Source organism: Mus musculus, chromosome 11 (assembly GCF_000001635.26).
Source record: "Mus musculus strain C57BL/6J chromosome 11, GRCm38.p6 C57BL/6J".
In the NCBI taxonomy this organism is placed as follows: Eukaryota; Metazoa; Chordata; class Mammalia; order Rodentia; family Muridae; genus Mus; species Mus musculus.
The window spans coordinates 33,606,027-33,629,338 of NC_000077.6; the positions used below are offsets into that span (position 1 = coordinate 33,606,027).

A 23,312-nucleotide genomic window follows, 5' to 3' on the forward strand; every position below is an offset into this window, starting at 1 on the left:
CACCACCATCACCACCATCATCACCATCACCACCATCACCACCATCACCACCATCACCACCATCATCACCATCACCACCATCACCACCATCACCACCACCATCACCACCATCATCACCATCACCACCATCACCACCACCACCACCATCACCACCATCATCACCATCACCACCATCATCACCACCATCACCATCACCATCATCATCAAGACATGTATGTAGAGGTCTCTACATAACCTTGGGATTGGTGGTCCTCCTGCCCCAGTCTCCCGAATGCTGAGGATGCCAGCATTCAGAGTGCCATGGAAGCTGTCCCAAGACATTCTTCTCTTTGCTTTAGAAAGAATACAATTTAGGGGGAAAGCTACCCTGAGCCAGGCTGGCAACCTAAGGGTATGGGGGAAGGTAGAAGGGCAGATGATAGCACCTAGATCCATCCAATCGTGTGAACACCCACTGTGTCTCGGAGTAGGTGTATTGCAGGATAGTCACCCTGGGATGACAAGGTGTCAGGGATCAGGAGGGAAACATGCCACCTCCAATTCAACACGCTGGTCTGAGGGAAGGAAGGACATGAAAATCTGTAGCGCATCTTTTTGAACTTTTCTCTGATCAACAATTATATAACCCTTACTTCATTTAACATACTAACTCATTTTATTTTCACTGTGACAAAACATGCATGATATAAAATTTGCTGTGGAAGCCACCTTACATTTTGTGCATTTTTAGGAGACATTAAGCTCCTGCTATCTACTTCTAGAACTTTCCCATCATCCCAGACAGAAACCCAGCACTCATTGCCAATTGTTCTCCAGCTCCTTCCTCTGCCCTTGACAACGATTGGAATCCACTCCTAGCCTCTGAGGATGTGTGTATTATGGCTACACATCATAATCTTTTTATATAAGTACCATTCATTCTCCCATTTTACAGACAGAGAAGTTGCAGTTCAGAGCAGTCCATGTGCTCTGGTCAAGGTCCCAGAGGCCGGAGGTGAAGAGGGTAACGTTTTCTGCACTGAGCAGGAAAGAAAGGAGGAAGGCCACTCACTGATAGGGCCCTCAGGATCACACCCTTCGTTGACATGTTCCAAGGCTGGTCTGGGACTGAGGAGGTTTTCCAGAGAGAAGGGGAGACCATTTTGGCAATACTACAGGCCCCAGCAATGGGAGGCCATCTTTGCTGTAGTGGTAGCTGGCAGTCCAAGACCAGAGTAGCTTCTGCAATCCTGCCTATGGAGGCCTCTAGAGCAGCAGCCTCTGACTGCCCCCTCCTCTCAGTCCTGACAGCTTTGCTTTCTGGGGACGCTCCACAAGCAGGCTGGCCAGGCCACTCCTCTTGGAGCAGGAGACCTGCTTCTTTCTAACACAAGCCAGTGGCCCCAGGCTGCCTGGGGGCTGAGGGACTGAGGGACTGAGGAACAATTCATGAATGGCCTTGGATCAGAGGTACCTGGTCCCACTGAGAGTTGTGTGAACCTTTTGTTCCCTTCCTGGGAATGTGGGAGAAGCTGGGCTGACAGCTGCATGCCCACTGTGTCCTTAAGCCCTGGGACCTTTGCCTCCTCTCAGAGCCTTACTTAGGCTATTAAGGGACACTTTCTGGGCCTTCATCTAGGCCACAGAGACTTGCAGAGCCTCTTGTCTTACGTGTGGGTTTATGGTGGGTGTTTGGGTGTGTTCCTTCATTGTTTCTAAAACCTAGAGGCTCATGGTTTCTTTCTCAGACTCTTGGTCCCCCACTTTCCCAGCATTGCCATGTAGTAGGAAAAACAGGGCTCAGAGTGACTCAACCTAGCCTCTGTGGAGGACCCTCCCCTTTTGGGCATTGCTTTCACTCAGGGTGTGGCACCATTGGTCCTGAGGGTCCTCAGAAGGGCTATGGTTGCAGCAAGCAGAGAGCTCCAGATGGGCTGTGCTGAAGCAGCTGTTGACAGGGTTCTGCTAGCCCCCAGGGCCTCTGGAACTCGATCATGACAGCATCTGTCTGTGTCTGCTCCCACCAGATGGATGAGCTGGGAGGTAAGGCATGTGGCTTCCTCCTGGCAATGTCTGTCTGTGAATGTGACCCTGCAGCTGTCTGCCCACCTCCCCCATACTTCATCTCTCTAGAAGGAGTTTCCAGCGGTAACCTGACCTCACGGGTGAGCCTACTCCTTGGGGTCAGGACTGTGACCTTCACGTTCCTGGTTGGGGTGAGTCTGGATGGAGGGGAAGGGTGGGCGCAGGAGATGTCTGACTGTTGACAAGGTTCTGTTGACAGAGTGAAGCAGAGCAGGGGTGGGAGCGCCCAGCCTTGCCACCCATGGCCAAGTGAATTTAGGCAAACAAATCCTTTTGTTTGGAGGAGTCCCTACTTTGTTTGTACAGGGGAGCTTTAGTCCCTATCTTGGTCAGTTGTACTGAGGCTTAATTGAGAGGAGGCACAGAGAGGAACCCAGATAAAATACAGCAAATGTATATACTTACCTTACTCTTTGACAATTGTATTATCATCAACCTTTTCTAGAAGGAGGGCTAAATGTGGAGCCAGGTATGGAACAGACATTGGAAACCCTAGCACTCAGAAGGCTGGATTCCATGTTTGAGCCCAGCTAGGGCTACATGGCAAGAATCCTGTCTTACACAGTGAAGCCAATAAGCAGAGTGAACAGCTTTATGGAGAGCCGAGTGTCTTGGAGCCCTTTCCTGGGACACGCCTCTGTAATGTCGCCCTGGTTATTATGTCTGAGTTGCAGGGGCCCCCAAGCTTTATGCTTGTGACCCTCAGCAATCTCCCTGAAAACCAGGCTTCTCAGGCTCTAGCTCCACAGTTGTCTTACTAAAGGCTGCAAGCTGTAATTTGCTCCTGCAGCAGGGAAGGCCAACCCCTACCTCCAGCCTTACCTGGAGCTTCTTAGATACCTCAGCTGCTTTGGGTTTGAGTGGCAGCTTCACCCCTAGCCACCCATGCCATTGTAACCCAGGGCAGGTATCTCCACCAATCCTGCCTTTGTTTTACTGCTCATGAGAGATTCAGCTCTCAGCTTACCTAGCCGTGCAGGGCCACAGGGGAGGACAATGACACCCACGGGGAGGACTCAGGAAGAGCACACATGAGGGACACACATGAGGGAGGGAAGGGCCCCATAGCTCCGAGTCCTTACAAAGACTCCTGTTCCTTGGTTTACCCAGAAACCATCTGGACTCAGGCACGGTGTGCGCGAAGGGTAAGACAGCGTGCTCACCTCGTAGATTCGGGCGAGGACGGTGGGAGGAGGGAGGAAGAGTGTGAACACTTCTTGCTGCCCCTGAGTGCTGGTCTTCCTCCCGCATGCTCTCCCTGTGCTTATTCTTTATCTGGCTGAGAAGTGTGGGCCAGACACCTGCTTTCACTTCCCACTGAAGGAAACAGGTTAGGAGAGATACTGACCTTGTCCAGGTCTCACCCAGCATGAATGAGTCTGGGGTCAGCGTCAGATCTGTATGAAAAGCCCATTATTATCTAGTGTCTTTCTATTGTGTGTGTTGTCCAGGTCTTACACAGAAGGAACGTTTTAATTAAGACACATTGTCTAAGTTGCCCTAATTAATCGTATGGTAGGCTATAAAAACTAAAACCTAGGCTCTCCTTTGCCAAATCACAGCCTGCCCGGGAAGCTTGTAGGTCAAATTGCTGACACCGAGCTGAGGCTCAACCAGCAATATGTCCTGGGGATTTGGCCGTAGGTGACCATCTTATGGACTTAGTAAAAGTAGAAAGACTCGTGGCTGACTCTAGGGTGGTAACTACCTTGCATTAACAAGTTTACTTTGACAAAGAGGCAGGGTGTGGTGGGGCTATCCTTCACTATTCTTCACATTACAAACTACTTAGAAATCAATTTGCCTAGAAGCAAATCGCCCAGAAGGTTCATGAATGGCTGGCCAATAGGTATGGGCATACAACAGCCTTCAGTGTGAAAGTTGGGTAAAGGGAAACACAGGAGTTAGAGAGATGGCCCAAGTGTAAGGAGAGAGGCTATTGTGTGGTACCTGTGGTAACTTTGTGATTTTTCTTATAATATTATGTGATTTTATTGTTTTACATTGTAACAAAATACACATAAAACTTAGCACTAAAATGATTATAAAAGTGACATTAACTTCATTTACCGGGTTGTACAGCCATCACCACTATCTAGGTCTAGAACATTCTCATCACCCCTAATAGAAACTCGGTCAACATTAGCATTAATAGTCTAATATTTCTCCCCAGTAGCTCAGGCATGGCTGCTCTGCTCAGGAAACAGGTTGTTTATACTGGAAGGCTTTCTCTCTCTCTTCTCTCTCTCTCTCTCTCTCTCTCTCTCTCTCTCTCTCTCTCTCTCTCTCTCTCTCTCTCTCTCTCTCCCTCTCTCACCCTGAGCCTGGTTGAATGACGGAAGCCCAAATTTGGGGTTCCTCTTTAGGCAGGGGACAGTAACACAAGTCAATCCAATAGCTTCTACTTGTCACCGAGAGACCCTTATGTAGAACCTCTTATAAGACCTGGGGCTCTAGCTCATGGGAAACGGAACGTCTCCTTGGTATTTTAAAAGACCCATCACCTGTTCCCCGTGTGTACATACTAAAGCTCAAGGAGAAACCTGGCTCCCAGCAAATTCTAGTTACTGACCTCGGGGAATAGATACCAAGTTATATATAAGTGGCATCAGGTTAGCTCCATAGTTTTGTCAAGGTCGGTGTGCCCTTCAGTGTAGCTGAAACCTTGGGGAGACTAGGAAAGAGGTGGCCATTCGGCTCAACACTCTCAAGTGCCTGCCATGTACAGAGGCTGCGAACATCACTGTGTCTGTGCCAGGAGATGATAAGACAAGCCTGGGTCTTAAGGGGATCTTGACATGGGGAGCAGGGGCTTGGGGCCGAAGTCCCCACACAATGATGCCATGGAAGCTCGTGAGCATATCTCATGATTGGTAACTATTGTGAGTGTCCTGAAGACCCATCTTAGGTATGTCCTAAAGAGAATCAAATGGTGCCGTGGCATGAACACTGATCGAGGGGAGACACCTCTAGGGTGGTTCAGATGTGTGGCTTAGGAATCTAAAGAGAGAAGTATGGTGGGGGTAGTTAGGCTGGAAGGAGGAATAGGCTTCACTGTGAAGATCCTGAGCACACGGATTTCCCTCTAAACAGGGGGAGCAGTGTGCACCATGCTGGAACAGCCCCATCGCTTAGTGATGTCACAGTGCAAGGCCTTCCACGTGTGTTTTATGGAGCTGGAGATTCCTATATACTATGTACACCGCACAGTGCTTGATAAAGATGATAAAGGACTGCCACTGCTTTGCACAGTTACTGCCCGATGTGTTTAATCACCCTTTTAAAGCGTGCTTCCTCACCTTGTATAAAAACCATTGTAAAACAGTGCCTCGTGTGTGACCGGGGGCAGCCTCGGCCTCAGGAGGCCACGCATAATGTATCGGTCAACTGATATTATCTAGGTTCACGAGGGGACAATCTATGAGGCTCATGCAACTTCTAAGTTGCCTTTAGTTATGTTTCCCGGACAGACTCTTCACTGTTAATGCTGGCGCCTGTCAACCATCACTCTGTTGCCCTGTCCCTGAGGGCTTGCTGTGTGTCAGGGACTTATGTGTGCTTTCATGGTGCTCTGTCACTAGTGCCCTTGTTAGCCTAGTCTTACAGATGGGGGAAACTGAGGCCCAGGACAATAATAAGTGGCTGGGTTTGGATAGGGGTGCAGCTCAAAGGTATGTGGTCCTGTGGCACTCTTCTGCACCTGCCTTTCACCCAGTGGGGGAGGGGGGCAGCATGGAGCCCAGGGAGAGCCATTTTGTAATAATTGTAATAACTTGCCTCTGACGTTGGTGTTTGCCTACTGTTTCAAGGGTAGGTTGTTGTGCAGTGGTGTATGTGTGTGTGTGTGTGTGTGTGTGTGAGAGAGAGAGAGAGAGAGACAGAGAGAGACAGAGAGAGACAGAGACAGAGAGACAGAGAGACAGAGAGACAGAGACAGAGATAAATGAGCCCTCTAAAGGCTCTGAGCTCATACCATGAAAGGTTTGTTATGAAGACTCTCATTTCAACTAACTGAGCTGTTCCACCCTGGATGGACCTGGTTAATGTCATTCTCTATTCTGAGAGTCACGTTTCCTACCTGGAGGTAGCAGGGATGCTGTACCAGGGGCCTGGTGGCACCAAAGCTGCCTAGGGCTTAGGGCGGAGCTCAGGATTCTGGGGTCCAAGTGGAAGACAGCCTTGCTCCTAGGATAGCCTCTGTAACAAGAGACAGGCAGAACTGTGCCCAGTCTCCTCTCCAGGAAAGAGAATATGAACTTGCTACCTTAAGCAGGACTTTGTATCTCTACTTCTCAGATGGGGAAAATGAGGCCTAAAGATATAAATAGCAACGTGTACAGATTAGGGGTCTGAGCCCTATTCCAGTGGCTGACAGTAGAGCTCACAGGCTTTCTCCCATTCTCACTCTGTGAGTGAAATACTCTACCATATCTGTTTTATAGATGACAGGCTCGGAGGAGTAGAATCACTTCCCTGGGAACACACAGCAAATACCTGCAACACTGGGATTGGCACCCAGGCCTCTCTCACTCCTCAAGGGCAACCTTCCATCCTGGTTCATCTCTGGGTCCAAGAATGAGGAAAACCTGTGGTCATCTAGCCCTGTGATTTCCAGGGCCACTTGCAGCTTGTGGGTCATGGCGAGGAAGAAACAAGGAGGGCATGTTCCTTTCTTGTCATGTTCTTCCAAGCCCTGGGCATACAAACCCACTCTACAGTGTCAGGGTGAATGCAAGACAAACACACAAGGCTGGGTCAACCTGTGAGATCCTCTTGACCTTGAGTAAGCCACATACTTGCAAAGTGGGATGGTGAGCCCTGCTAGCCTCTGGGGATGCTGAGGATAGGAGGCTATGTGGCCAGCCCAGACTTGTCTGCCTGTCTGCCTCCACCAGTGGAGGTGGCACAAATAGCCTCTATCTATCTATCTATCTGTCTGTCTGTCTGTCTGTCTGTCTATCTATCTATCTATCTATCTATCTACCTATCTATCTACCTTTCTTTCTCTCTCTCTCTCTCTCTTTCTTTCTTTCTTTCTTTCTTTCTTTCTGTCTGTCTGTCTGTCTGTCTGTCTTTCTTTCTTTCTTTCTTTCTTTCTTTCTTTCTTTCTTTCTCTCTCACTCTCTCTCTGCATCTATGCATTTATGAATCTATGTATCTATGTATTATGTATGCATCTATCTATCTATCTATCTATCTATCATCTATTTATTTATTTTGCTGTTCTCTTCTCTATGGCTCCCCTCCATTCTCCTGTCCAGACCAGCAGTTAGCATCTCTGTGACTGGTCTGTCCAGTTGGACCACATTTCTCCCAGATCCATAGCTCAGCAGCCAGCTTCCCCCTCTCTGGAGATCTCTGACTTTTTCACCTAACTTCTCTCATCTCCTGAGGGGACATTCCAGAGCAGACAACCCAGCTATCTGTTTTTGTGATAAAACCCAAAAGTAAGTCCTAGAATATTTGCTAGACATGTATGCATTAATCTTTGCAGCCCTCCTGGGAATTTGATCCTCTGTCTACTTTTGACAGAAGCCAGACCCAGGAAGATGTTTGTTCAGGGGCACGCAGCTGAGCAGAGAGGTGTGCTGGGAAGGCAGCCATTTTCCCCTCTAGACCTGCCCAGCAGGTACTACTTTCCGATGGTCTCTGTCTGTGCTCTGCACTTGTAGCTGGGAGTCTGTACAAACATGGACCTTGGCCCTGGAGTGGCTGCCTCATCTCCAAACTTCTAGGACTTTTCAGCCCTCAGAAGAAATGGAGCAGCTTTGCTGCCTGCTTCAGTTTCAGCCCATCCTTTAGGGGACAAGAGCCCACATGTAGAAATTTGGATTCTCCTGATCTTGAGCTAGGTATAGTAGGGCTTAGAGGAGGCTCTGGGCTAGGGTGCCCCGAGGCCTTGGTCTGCATTCTGGGAGCCGCCTGTGCAAAGCAGTTTCCTGGATAGGAGAGATCACAGGCTAGCTTTTGGCCCAGCATTATCCATGACCATCACTTGGTCCTGGGTAGGGTTTTTAGCCTGCCTCACTATCTTGGTTTTTAAGATAGTTGCCAACACACTGATGTTTCATGCGTGCTCAAAACTAAGTCCTGGACCGGACTGATTTTGTAATTTGCAGGCCAACTACAACAGAGGTATCGTTCCTTTGTTCACAAGTCACTCCAAGTGTCAATAAAATTAAACCTCGGGCCTGTGTCAGCAAAGGACCCTACAGGCACAAAGTCCCCGCTGGCTCCCAAGTTGAGAGCTGGGTGTGGCTCTGGACCTACTTTTGTCAGTTTGGCCCACTAGTGAGAGCCAGAGGCGGATACGATGCTTTCGACGGGGAGCTTCCTCCATCTAGCGGCGCAAAGGAGAACAGCACCACGATCTCGCGGTTTACCCCTGCCTATTTCTTATCCCCAGGGTAAGAGTGGCCACATCCTTCCCACCTTCCCACCATCCTCTAGGATTCTCCAGATCTCTCCCTGTCACCAGCTCTTTGGCCCAGTTTTTTTCCGGATTTTAATTCGAAAACCGTTCAATACTTCAAGTGAAAATTAGAATATAAAAACGTACATTTTAAAACAAATATATATCTTTGCTAGAGATCAACGTTCTTTTACCTGAAAACCTTTCAATCAAGTATTTCAGAATTTTAACCTTTTCTTCTTTTCTTCTTCCAGATTTTAGAAATGTAGTTCAGTCCGCAGATGTTACATTAGCCAGCAAAGGTCTGTGACAGCATTCTGTTCCCTCACAAACAAACAACTGAAATAAATGAATATTTAAACTAAGTGTGATGAGCAGATTCAATTTCTATTTTTATGAGACTTGAGAGCAAATTAGTTCTGCCACCAAGCTTATGAAAACCCTGGTTTCGGAATTTCTTGGATTTTGAAGTTACAATGGCAGATGAAGGAGAGCTGACTTTTCTCAACTTGTATGACAAGATCTGAATGATTGCTTAAACAAAGAACCTGTTTTTACAAATTCAAAAAAAATCGTGCAATTAAAAAAATACATTATGAATTCGGAAGTATTTTCTCTTCAATTTTCTCTTAGCTCAGCAGGGCTAAACCTATTCACACAGAGCACACATGGTGATCTACATGGCCAGGGTCTGTTTAAGCACACCCCCGTCCATAAGAAGGGGGTACCATGGTCATTCAGAATTATAAACGGAGGGAAGAACATCTCTTGATTACTACAAGGAGGCTGAGCTTATTTTTCAAGAAGTATACTCTGACTTGTGAGCAACTTTCCCCTGCAGAGACACAGCAAGGCAACTTTTACTATAGGTGATGTTTTCATCTCTGAATAGCCCAGTGGCTCTCAGCCTTTGTAATGCTGCGACCTGTTAACTCAGTTCCTCATGTAGTGGTGACCCCAACCATAAAATTACTTCATTGCTACTTCATAACTAAAATTTTGCTACTGTCATGAATCATAATGTAAATATCTGATATGTGACCCTAAAGGGGTTGTGACTTACAGATTGAAAACTATTGCTTTAGAAGTTTGTTTGGGTTTTTTTTGTTTGTTTGTTTTTTGTTTTTTGTTTTTTTTCATCAAAATGTCTTACCAGGTTTGAAGATAAACAGGTTACCGTGATATTCCTAATTAGTTACAGTACTAAGAACAAATATTTCAGAAAATCCATCGACTTTCATAAAATTCTGTCTGTTCAGAAGTCAAAATTATTCAAACTAACGATACTGTGTTTGTAAAATCACTTGTATCTTTCTGTATGTAGCGATTCCTTCTGCTGAGTGCGAAGAAGGCTGTCACGGAGGAAGAGTGAAGGTGGAGCATGCGCAGCACTGACTTCTGTAGGTCTGAGGACAGGGGATTCCAGCCAGAGGTCCTCTCCAGGAGGATGGGTTACCCTTAGGAAAAACAGGAGAAAGAATTGGAGGAGAGGGCCACCTGCTGTGCCTAGGATGTCATTAGACCTAGGGAGCTGTCTGTGGCCTTGCAAACTGAGATCCTAAGAACAACGGGAGAGCCCGAAGACTCCCCAGGCACTGTCTTAGCTGAAGACTCCCCAGGCACTGTCCTAGTCTCAGGTTGTTTCCTCCATACTGAAATCACTAAGTCAGCTTAAGTTTTCTTCTCCCATTTATGCTAATGTCTTCCAGGCATAACCGAGGATGCTCGTGTTCTGCTAACGTTGGCAGCGGCTGCACTCAGTACAGAGCATCTTAAGGAGGTACTGTGTTTCTTTCTGCCTCTTTGCCCTGACTGACAGCTTTGCCAACATATTTGATGTCACCGAGGGGCACTTCCACCTTGGGTAGTGGACCATTTATCTACTGTGTACAGCACAATGACTTTCTCAGATGACCTAACAGTACCTGGAAAGTGTGGCCCTCCCTGCGCAGTGACACAGTGACACAGTGACACAGTGACCTTTACCCACTCTGCATGGTCACTCTAGGACCGGTTGTTTTGCACCGCTGGCATTCTCAGCGTATGCAGATGAATGGTGTTAATTCCACAGATTCCAAGAAGTTTTCCTGGGGATTCCAAAGAGCACTTTTCCGTAGCTCCACAATTTCATGTACAATCTGGTCTCACTGCGTCTAGAGACACCAATCCCAGCATAGCCTCTCTTCCATTTCCTTCCACCTTCTTAGGACATTCATTCAATCTTGTAGCTCAAGCTGTCTTGTACAATATGTCTGGATGCAAATGACCCTCATAGACAGTCTTACTTCTTGATTAAATAAGTAAAACCATGTAACTTTTATCACCTCTAACTACACCTAACCACAGTGAGAGGTTGATTTGTGAGGAGCCAGAGAAATTCCTGTTTTGGAAAGCTGTTGAGAATCAGTCATTACAAGAGTTCTTTTCTGGATATTACGTGGTGTGTGTGTGTGTGTGTGTGTGTGTGCGCGCGCGCGTGCGTGTGTGCGCCTGTGAAGGCTGGAGGTCTATGTCAGATGTCTTCTTATGATTTACTTATCGCCACTGCCGCCGCCACCACCACCACCATCATTATTATTGAAACAGGCTTTCTCACTGAACTTAGAGCTCACTGATTGGTTAGATCAGGTGGTCAGTAAGGCCCCAAGTTTCTCCTGTCTTTGCCTTCCCAGCTCTGAGGTTACAGGCACATGCTGCCACCCTGGCTTTGCTCATGGATTTTGCGCATCCAAAGGCAGGTCCCCATGCTTGCACAGTGAACACTTCACCCACTGGTGCCTTTAGCCAGCTCCACAGACCAGTGTTGTCTCCAGTCGCGGCTTCAATACAAGGTAAGGGTGAATGAAGATGCCCCAGTTGGTAACAAAAAGAAATTGTTTTCACAGGCATAATTGAATTTAGAAGCATCTATTTTGTGTACCCATAGTTTATTCATTTTTATCACCGAGTAATATTCCATTGTGTGGACTATGCCTTGGGTTCATCTATGCATCACCCATTGTCAGGCATTTGAGTTATTTTTTAGTTATCTAGCTGTTCGAAAAGGCTATTGTGAATTTTTGTAAATATATGTGCTTCCATTCTACTTAAATACGCAGGAGTGAAGTGGGTGATAATTGGGTAGGTACGTATTACACTTTTAAAGTAGTAGCTCTTGACCTTCCTAAAGCTGAAATTCTTTAATACAGCTCCTCATGTAGTGACCCCAACCATAAAGTTATTTCATTGCTACTTCATAACTATGATTTTGCTATTGTTATGAATTGTAAGGTAAATATCTGATATGCAGGGCATCTGAGATGTGACCCCTGTGAAAGGGTTGAGAATCACTGTCTTAAAGAATGGGTGAGATTTCTCTTCTATTAATCTTTTCTATTAACACTCTCATGGGCATATCCAGAGATGTGTTTCAATGGTGATTATTAAAGCTCTTTAGATTACCTCGGCTGTTTCTTTAAAACAGCAGTTTTAAACACATTGCCACTAGCAGAGAGTAAGTTGGAGCTCCTCCACGCCCTCACCAGCACCGCATGTGACTGGTCTTAACTGGAGCTAGGTTGGCTAGTATATGGTGGGTCACAGTTTGTTTACCTTGTGTTCCCTAATGCTGACTAATATGACTTGACCTTCACACTCACCATCGGTTCTGTTTGGATAAAGCAGCCGTTTGATTTCTTTGCTCCTTATTGAGTTTCGAGAATTCTTTATAAATTGTGGATCTGAGTTCTACATGAAACACGTGCTGTGCAGATATTTTCTCAATATTTAGCTTGCCCCTTCATTTTCCTCATGGAGTCGTTCAAACAGCAGATGTTCTGAAGAACTCAAAAGTTCTAAAAGGGAAGAAATGAGAGGATCTAGGAATGCTAATTACCCCAATTTAATCAGGATACATTGTACACATGCATTAAAATATTACACTGTACTCCTTAAATACATGCACACGTGACATGTCAATTAAAAAGAAAAATTAAAAAACGAAAAAAAAAAAAAAACCAAAGAGCAAGCGTTTTCATCCTGAGAGAGTTCATTTTGTCATCTTGCACTTCTGTGATTGTCTTGTGTGAGAAATGTTTTTCTAAGTAATATCAGACTTTCTCCTACATTTGAGAATGTATATCTACGTTTGTATATATACATCTACACACACACACTCAAGTCTTAAGCTTAAGCTTATCATTCATTTGAGCTAATTACTTTTTCATTAATTTATTTGCTTATTCGCTTTACATCCTGATCTTAGCCCCATCTGCCCCCGCTTCCCCCAGTCCCAGCCTTACACCCCTTCCCTGTTTACCCTTCCCTTCTTCTCCAAGAAGGGAAGGCTCCCCATGGGCAGTAACCCAGCCTGGCACATCAAGTCTCAGTAGAACTAGTCACATCTTCTCCCACTGAGGCCAGACAAAGTAGCCCGGCTAGGGGATAGGAATCCAAAGGGAGGCAACAGAGTCAGGACATGTCCTGCCCCCTGTTGAGCTAATTCTTATATATGGTAAGGTACATGTGTTTTTGTTTGGATGAGAATGTGCCCATACGTTCCGGTATTTGAGCTCTTGGCCCCAGCTGACAGTGCTGTTCAGGGACGTCAGGGGAGGTGCAGCCTTGTTGGAGGAAGTTTATCGCTGGGGATGGGTTTTGAGGGTTTATAGTCTTATTTCACTTCCGGTTCACACTCTGTCCTCCTTCTCATCGCCTTGCTTTGGCTACAGCTCACCACATCTCATGCAGCATCATGGACTCTCCCTGTGGCACCACAAGACAATAAACTTCCATAAGTCGCTGGGTGTTTTACTCCAGCAACAGAGAAGTAGCTCACAGATAGGGTATCTTTGCTTCACACATAGACTTCTGATTTCCCCCAGTGCAGTTTCTGTTTTTCATCTATTCTCTCTGTGTCTTGGTTATTGAAGCTTTATAATAAAACTTAAAATTAAGGAATGCTAGGCCATTCATTTTGCTGTTGCTAAAAAAATAATTTGAGATAGCTTAGGTAAGTCCTTTAACTTCCATACAAAGTATGGAATAATCTTATCAATTTTGAAAGTTAAAAGCCCAGTGGGATTTTAGCTGGAATTGAATCTAAGGCTGGATTTGGGGAGACACCCCCCACCAATACTCAGACCTTCAACCCCTGAACACTTTCACTTTCTCTATTTAATTGTGTTAACCTTCCATGGAGCAGGACTTTAACTGGGTTAATTAAGTGTTTATAATTTAATACATTTGTTACTATTTGCTGTTTGCTTCAGCATTGTGATTGGTATTGTTTTTCTAATTTTAATTTCTGATTGTTTCTACTGTAATTGAGTTGTTGTGTACAGATCTTGAATTCCGTTTTCTTACTGAACACAATTATTAGCTACAGTATGTATCTAATATATGTGTGTATGTGTGTATATATATGTATTTGTGTATGTATGTTTGTGTCTGTATGTGTGTGTATGTTTGTATATATGTGTATGTATGAATATGTGTATGTATGTGCATTTGTGTATATATGCATGTATGTATGTGTATGTATGTATGCATATATGTGTGTAGGTATATATGTATATATGTATGTATATACTTATTTGTAGATTCCACTGGGTTTTCTGAAAGCATTTTCATGTCATTTGAGAGAACAAACTTGTACTTCACCCTCTTTCTGCATGCCTTTGTTTGCTTCCTTGCCTTAGCACACAGGCCAGAGCCTCTAGTGCAATGCTGAGCACAGGCGACAAGAGTGAGTCTCATGGAGTTCCACAGTCTAGCTCAGTGCTTCTCAACTTCCCTAATTCTGTGATCCTTTAGTACAGTGCCTCATGTTGCTAATTTGTAGCTTTAATCTTGCTACTGTTATGGATCATAATGTGAATATCTGACATGTAGGATATCTGATATATAACCCCCAAAGAGGTCATGGCCTACAGCCTGAGAACCTCTATTCTAGGGGCAAAGCACCCAGACTTCAACTTGTAAGCGTGATATTGACACTAGATTGTTTTGATAAGTGGACTTTATTATATTATAGGATATCTCTTATGTATCTAAATTGTGTTCAGTTCTGATCACTGAAGAATAATTTTCAAATTCATTTTTTTAATCTATTGGGTTAGCTATATTATCATTTTTCTTTATTCTGATAATGTGCTAAAAGTTTTAAAAAGATGTTAAACCAGCCTCATGTTCTTGAAGTAAACTCCACTTAGTTATAATATGTCATTGTATTTTTAATATTATTGTGTTTGATCTAGTAGTAATTTTGTCTGTGCTTATGAGAGAGATATTAGTCTTCAACTAGACATGTCCAAACTGCTGTATACTTGCATCAGGCAAATGCTGGCCTTCTAAAAGAGTTTGGACTACATTCTTTCATCTTCTGTTTCAGGAAACAATTGCTGATGGGTTCATCTGATTTTTCTTTAAATATTGGATGGAATTCACCAATGAAGTAATATGAACCTGGAGTATTTTTCTCTGTTTGGTCAATTTATTCTATTTGTTTTTAGTTTTTAAGTGTGGTGAAATATGTATTCATCACATTACCCATTGACCTTGCTTCAGATGGAGTCTTGCTATGCTAGCTGGTTTTGTATTCAGGTTTAAGCTATCCTCCTGCCTCACCTTCCTAGGTAGCTCCTACACAGGTATATGCCACCATACGGGGCCCTTATTCTCTTAACAATTTTTAAAGGCATAGTTCAATAGTGTTAAGTACATTCACAGATTTATGCCACCACCTTCCAGAACCTTCTGCACTGTGAACACTGAAGCTCTATGCATTTTAAAACAAGGTTGTTCCTTCTTCCTGTATGACTGAGTTCATGGCTGGTTGATCTTCAACTAAAGTTCCAAGAAAGTACGGTGGTATCTCAACCGTTCAGGGAAAACATGTAGTCATGCAAAATAATCAAGGCAAATCCTTATTTCAAACATACAATATCAATTTATAATTGATTAAATTTTAAATGTAAAATGTAAAACTGAAACTATTAAAAGACAGCAGAAAAAAGGTTCTTGGTGCAGAATTGGGCGTTAATGTTTAAATATAACCCAACAGTCCAGTTAACAACATCAAAACTATGTTAAGGGGACCTCATCAAGCTACAGTCATTTGAATATCAAAGGAAATAATCAACAGAGTGGAAGACAGCCTATATGACTGAAAAAAGTTAGAAAACTACATATTTGATAAGGAGTGGATGTGTAAAATATATAAGGAATTCAAGTAACCCAAAAGAAAAAACCCACCTAAGCAACCCACTTACAAGTAGACAAGTAGGGTTCTCTGTGAGATTGAATGGGAGTCAGGTGTAGTAGTGCACACCTTTAATTCCAGCACTCGAGAGGTAGAGACAGAAGCTTCTCTGTGAGAGTGAATATAACCAGAACAAGGTCTACAGAACAAGTTCCAGGACAGCCAGGGATACTTTGTGAGACCCCCTTCTCAAAACAAACAAACAAACAAGAAGAGACTAATGAGTATCTCAAAGGTGCTCCTCATCATTAATCATAAAGGAACTGCAGATCAAAGTCACAATGAGACATTACATTAAACCTGTTAGAATGGCCATAATAAAAAACACAATTGTAGCAAGTTCTGGAGGAAAGAAGAGAAAGGGGGCCCTTAAACACTGTTGGCGAGTGTAAGTTAATACAACCACTGTAGGAAACAGTGTAGAGTTTCCTCGATGATGTAAAAATAAACCACCATAAAATCCAACAATTTTACTGATGACTGCATTTACCAAGGAAGTGAGATTAATATCTGAGGAGACACCTGTGCTACCATGTTCACTGAAGTGCTATTCACAATAGTTAAGACACATAATCAGTGCATGTGTTCATCAATGACAGATGGCTGAAGACAATGCACTATGCATGCTCACGTGTGCACACACACACACACACACACACACACACACTGTAATGTTATGCAGTTTGAAGAACAGATAAATATAACCTAACAGCCCAGTTATTGCTGCCATTTCTGGTACTATATTAATAGACAGATAGGAAAGACATCAACTGTAAGAAGCAAGGCACAGAAAGAAAACACTGCATGATCCAGTAATGTTATGATGATTAGTCTTCATCTTCAGCTTGATTGGATTTCAAATTACCCTGAAGACACAGTTCTTTGTTTTTCCTTCAAGACAGGGTTTCTCTCTGTGTAGCCCTGGCTATCTTTGAACTCACTCGGTAGACCAGGTTGGCCTTGAACTCAGAGATTCACCTGCCTCTGTCTCCTTAGTGCTGGGTTTAAAGGTATGTGCTACCACCACCCAGAGAGAAGACACACTTCTGATTGTGTCTATGAGGGTGTTTCCAGAGAGGCTTCACTGAGGAAGGAAGAGACACCTTGAATATGGAAGGCACCATTACATGCACTGGGGTCCTGGCCTGAAAAAGAAAGGAAGAGAGAGATAGAGAGATAGAGGCAGAGAGATAGATAGATAGATAGATAGATAGATAGATAGAGTGAGTGAGTGAGCTAAGCTCCAGATATATTTCCCTTTCTCTTCTCTTGTTTCACCCAGGTGCTAGGAATCTGCCTGTCATCATCATCTTCCTCACCATCGTGGTCTGTACCCCATCAATAACCTTTTGATTAGTAACTATTAACAAACTCCCAAATAAGTGCTATTTTTCTTTAGGTTGATTACAGCAGTGAGGAAATTAGCTGCTAAAACAGAAGAGTGATAGAGGGTTGCCTCTGTGGTCACCCTTACATGCAGTTCTTGGGCTGTTGGAACTGTGGGAAAGGTTGGAGATGTGAGCAGAAGAGCCTGAGCCTTCTCAGGGAGCACAGCTTTGTGGGCATTGGCCTGTACAGGTGACCCGTCTACACCGTCCTGTACTGGTGATCTGTCTACACTGTCCTGCACAGGTGACCCATCTACCCCGTCCTATCCTGGCGACCCATCTACACTGTCCTGTCCTGGTGACCCATCTACACTGTCATGTACTGGTGACCCATCTACGCTGTCCTGTACTGGTGACCTGTCTACACCGTCCTGTACTGGTGACCTGCCTACACCATCCTGTACTGCTGACCCGTCTACACCGTCCTGTACTGGTGACCCATCTACACCGTCCTGTACTGGTGATTTGTCTACACTGTCCTGCACAGGTGACCCATCTACCCCGTCCTATCCTGGCGACCCATCTACACTGTCCTGTCCTGGTGACCCGTCTACACTGTCCTGTTCTGGTGACCCGTCTACACCGTCCTGTACTGGTGATCTGCCTACACTGTCCTGCACAGGTGACCCATCTACACTGTCCTGCACTGGTGACCCATCTACACTGTCCTGTACTGGTGACCCGTCTACACTGTCCTGCACTGGTGACCCATCTACACTGTCCTGTACTGGTGACCCATCTACACTGTCCTGCACTGGTGACCCATCTACACTGTCCTGCACAGGTGACCCGTCTACACTGTATTGTGGCAGGCTCCATCATTATGCTTAACTACAGTTTATTTATACCTTCTGGTTCTAGACAACTTCTCATTTTCATATAACAATGAAAAATTCATTAGATCTAGAGCCTCCACACTCAATAACATTACCAACATTGTTCAAGAGTCCAAAGTCTCTTTTGAGACTTAAGATAAGCTCTTCTATCAATCAAAAGATAACTTACATACTTTTGGGGCTAGAAGGCTACAGAGTAAGGATTCCCATTTAACACCTCCATCCTAAAAGGGAGGCATGGGGGAATAAAAGGAGAATAGAGACAAAGCAAGATCCAAACCCAGAAGGGCAGGTGGCTCAAGATGGAATCCAATAGCTTTGGGTAGCCTTGCCCTGAAGTAAACATGGCCCTGCTCCACACTATGCCTGCATCTGTCCTCAGTGGATGTTGCACGGTCTGCCATCTTCGATGTTTTGAAGTCTCCACTGCGTGCTGGTGTTTGGCTTCCCAGCTCCACGAGGTCACCTTTCAGGGCTTCCTTGCATGAGATAAGACATGCAGTTTTCTAGAACCTTGGTGTCAGCCTTCACAACGGTATCACTCTTGCTTGGTTCACATCTACCAAGCTAGTGCCATGTAGATGGTACTCTTACATTCTGTCACCATCAGTATGAGGTGTGGCCTGGCCTCCTTGCACTGTAGACACAGTGGCCTCTGTGAGCTTCCGAGGAGGCTCAGTCTGAGAAATGCTTGCCTAGGCAGCTGCTTACCATCATGAGACCCTTTCAGTGGCATTCTCAGCTTAAGTTCTCTCCTTTAAAAGGAATTTATGTCTTCAAAAGCTTTCATGGGTATGGTCTTGCCCCCCAGGGTACCTTTCTTATGGCCCAGCTTGGATGTAATCTCTTTACCAGTTATAGCTGCTCTCATAGCTTGTCTGCATCTTAAAGCTCACTGTTCCTGTTTTATTTCTGTTGCTATGAGACAAAAATAACTTGGAGAAGAAGAGGAGATGCAGTCCATTATGGCTGGGACAATGTGGTAGCGGATGGGTGAGAATGTCAGCCATATTGGATCTGCACTCAGGAAATAAGAAGTGATGAATGTTGGGACTCTGCCCACCATGGTCTCTTTCTCCAGTCTGGGAACCCACCCCATTGGATGGTGCACCCACACTTAGAGTGGGACTTCACTACCCAGTTAAAACTTTCTGGAAATGCCCCCCAGAGATGACATATCTAGAGCTTTATTTCTTAGATGGTTCTAATTACAGTCAAATTGACAATAAAGGTTATCTACCACAACATGGTAATAAGTTATAAAGTTACTGGCATACATTACTCTTTCTCAGTGGCTGATGATAATCATGTAGCAGCTTGGAAGACCACAGTCATTTGTTTCTGGGGAAAAACACCAACAGAATTCAGTGCAGACTTTGTACCAAGTTCAACTTTTAGGTTTGTTTAGTTTGCTCTGCAAAGTATCTTAACACCTGGTTCACATCCAGACATCAGTGGGAGGAACAGCTCTTGGTCCTGTGGGAGTTCCATGTCCCAGTGTAGGGAAATGCCAGGGTGGGAAGGTGGGAGTGGGTGGGTAGGTGGTGGAGCCCTCTCATAGAGGCAGGGGGAGGGGGTGGGATAGGAGGTTTCTGGAGGGGATACCTGGAAAGGGGATAACATTTGAAATGTAAATAAAGAAAATATCCAATAAAAGAAAAAAATTGGGCAGATTTTATTTACAAGTCCAGATTTTCAGCTTTCTTTTGAAAATGGTTAGGGCTCATAGCATCAGATCTATATTCCAAAATGGCAGCAATCCCTTGGTCGGTGTCTTGTTTCTTTATACTGAGCCATGTGTTCTCTGCTTTGTCCCTTATTCTGTTAACCTACTTGACTTCATGTACACATTGAACTTGATAGTTCCTGAGCTAGTGCTTAAGAATGAAGCAGAGTTCTGAGTTAAAGTCATTCCTTTACTACTTACGGTTATTTGATCGTACCAGCATGTATGTAAGCTCTGTTACATGTACACGTGGCATATGTAATCTCTGTGCCATGGCTTCCTGATTATACCACAGGGATAATTATACAGCCAACCCCAAAGTGATAAGGATAGAATAGTATGAACTTAGGAGGTGAACTATTTAGCATGCAGTAACTACTCAGTACGTGACTTGTACTTTTATAATCCGAGTTCAAAGTGAACAGCAGAGTGGTGTGGGAGATGTGACACTAAGCTTTCTCTGCTCAGCTTGACTTCCATCCCACTGTGTTGCTGTGAGTTTTTGTTTCGTGTGTTATCTGAAGTAGTAAAATGATGTCCTAGTTTCTTCTTTTCTAGCTGCTGTGACAAAATACCCCAAGGAAAGAAACTTAGGAAGAAAGGAGTTTATTTTAAGAAGAAAGGAGTTTATTTTAGCACATGGGTCCATCTTATAGTCCATCATAGCAGGGAAAGCAGAGCAGCAGAAGTTTGAGGGAGCTGCTCAGATCACATCCATGATCTGAGAGCAAAGAACAGATTCATCTCCCTGCCTCCACTCTTACACAGTTCAAGATTGCCTGCTTAGGGAATGACATCACTCATAGTGAGCAGGCTTTCCCACCTCAATGTAATCAAGATAATCTCCTATAAATCAGCCCATGGACCAACCTGATCTATACGATAACTCACTGAGATTCTTTTTCAGGTGATCCTAGATTGTATTTCATTGACAGTTAAAACTAACCATTACACATGGCATATGACAAGATGTGGATCACAGAAGATCCAAGTAAACTTCCTAAAGCAATGAAGAAGGAAGTTATTGGTATTTGTTGATGCACGTCTCCCAAAACACAATAGAGCTTCATGTAGCTACAGATGAAGCCAGAGGTAGCAACATCAAGAGTCAACTCCTCACAGAGTGTGGTGGTTCATTCTGCATGTGGGAGGCAGAGGCAGGTGGATCCTTATAAGTTTGAGGTCAGACTGGACTACATAGCAAGTTCTAGGCTAGCCAGAGGACACAGTGAGATCCTGTCTCAAATATGAAACAAACAAACAAACAACAAACAAACAAACAAACAAAGAGTCTACTTCTCTTCATCTCTCTGCCTTTGTGTCAGGAACATATGTTGACCTTGCAGAAAATAAAATATGTAAGTGTGGACTGTGTATTTTACATTGTCCTGCAGATAAATGAACAACTTCATTGCATTATTGTGCTCAAAAGCCTTAACACCGCTGGTATTGAAACTGGTTCCTGTTTTCAGTCTATTCCTAAGCCAATCCTTGCAGCCAGCGGCATGGGAGGTAACAGTTGGTTGGTCTGGCATACTTCCATGTGTTTCATCCATAGAACTGGAGTGAAGTCATCTCTCCAGCATTTTATGGGTCTTCAAAGTCCCACTCAGTGGGTTTGGCTGCCATCAGAGTATCCTCAACTCCAAGTTTTAGACTAGAGTACAGAGCTTGTTTTGATCTGCCAGTGAGCTTCTCCAAGAAATCATATGGCTGTCTTAACACTGGTTCTTGGCTTTATTTCCCGAAGAGAAAGAGTGATTTGGTTAGGACCCATGGACTTTTTATGGCTGTTTTTACTTGTCGCTTTCATGGCAGCTGCTTTCCAACTCCTTCTGGTGTTTGTGCGCCACTAAAGCTAAGACTGAGCTGCAGCTTCTCCCAGAAATAAAACTGCTATGGATATTGTAGGTTGGCTAAGCCTACTTCCAGCTATGTTAGCAGATGCCTCAATATTTCTGGAAACCATCTTTTCATCTCCAAAACAGATTCCTAGGACAACAGGGCTGTTAAGGAGCTTGTGAGGGCATGCTTTCTGTTACTGAAACAAAATCTTGAAGGCTAGCTCCTTCTTATAGCAAAGAGGTTTTGTTAGGTTACGATTTTGAAGGTTGCAAGTACCAAGTTGGCTAGCCCCTTTGGTTCACTTTCTAAAGTGAGCCTGCAATGGCAGGTGGCATTGTGACTGGAACGATCACATAGTAAGACATAGCAAGACATAGTAAGACAAAGATCACATGGTAAGAAGTCAGAACACAAGGGAGCAGACAAGTTTGCTCTTTTATAACAAGCCAGTATTGAGAAGTAACTAATATGGGGTATTAATCCATTGAGAAGTACCTAAATTCCTTCCAAGGACAGCACAACTAGTGCCTAGTTGTCTTGTAGTACTTCTGCATCTTAAATGCTCTAACACCATCCCATACTTGAGTAACAAGACCACAGTACCAGCATAGGATTTTTTGGTGTGCGTCGGGGATATGTCCAAGCCATAGCAAGACTTAAAATATATGCAGAGAGAATTTCTTAGTGAGAGGTAACATTAAGTTGAGCTATCTGCTCTTCAGAGACACATAATTTACTACCTTGTATAATGTATCCAGGTTCACTTCTATTATGACACACCCTTATTATCCTCAGTGAAAGTAATTTTGTTATTTGTTTCCTCGCACTAGAGTATAAGGCTCATGAAAGCAGGACATATATCCATCTGGCTGGTTGTAGGTTACTACTGTGGGAAATTGAGGGCAGTGTTGTTGAGGATGCTAGGACACAAAGGAGACCTCCAAGATCCCTCACCGAGAGGGGAAGGATATGGGGTATTAATCCATTACTTCCCAAGATACTCTGATGACCTACACATTCCATCCTGCTCTGCCCACAGGCAGAGTGGGACGTTTGTGACCAGAGTAAATCTGTGCCAGAGACCCCTCCACCAAAGTCTTAGCACTTGCAGTTGGTAGCAGCTGAACCCACCTGCACAGTGTTGGTGAGTGCTGAGGGATGGTTATATGGATAAGGTAGCCACAGCATCTACTCCACAGTTGACTGGCAAATGGTGACCATTTTGGGTGATTCAGGAGGACAAGCTTGAGATAGGGCCAGTGTCCTTGGTGTCACAACATGTCACTAAGCCCGGACAGCCTCGTCCTTTCATCTGATTATTAATTTGAAGGATGCTTTAAATCTTCCCATTCTAATATTTTGTTTGAATGTCCTGAGGGGCTCAAGGCTCATTTGGCCTCTTACTGTGGTCTGGCTAACATAGGGATAAAGGTAATAGCCCTTTCTTTCTCCTAGAGTCAGGCTTCTCAACCTTAGGTGCACACTGGTGTCACTTAGAGAGCTATAAAGTAGCCTGGACCTCAGGGTCCCACCAACAGAGAAAAACTAGAATACCACATCTCTCTTAACTGACTACAAGAGATTTTTGGGAAGTGTTCTCAGGTTTTTGGATCATGTGGAATTTTCTTAAATAGTGGGGTGCTACATGGAGGAGGTCCCCCCACCCCTCTGAGCTTCAGGGTCCTCATAAGTAAAACCAAGAATCTACCTTCTGTAATGTTCTACTATGAGCATGAAATAAGAGAATTATTTATAAAACTTATAATACAGCCCTGGACAGATAATAGCACTTCCATAAGCC

General features: G+C 44.3%; 1 non-coding gene across 3 annotated transcripts; it reads left to right on the forward strand.

The window, feature by feature from the left end:
- The first annotated feature begins 1,776 nt into the window (after positions 1–1,776).
- D130052B06Rik lies at positions 1,777–19,289 on the forward strand. Of its 3 annotated transcripts, XR_001780183.2 has the most exons (5): positions 1,777–2,022; positions 2,113–2,195; positions 10,186–10,256; positions 11,149–11,307; positions 17,349–19,289. It is a non-coding gene; the product is annotated as an RIKEN cDNA D130052B06 gene (transcript). The 3 variants fall into 3 exon arrangements; XR_381156.3 differs by having other exon boundaries at positions 1,777–2,195; XR_001780184.2 differs by lacking the exons at positions 1,777–2,022; positions 2,113–2,195 and adding an exon at positions 9,516–9,876.
- Positions 19,290–23,312: the final 4,023 nt, after the last annotated feature.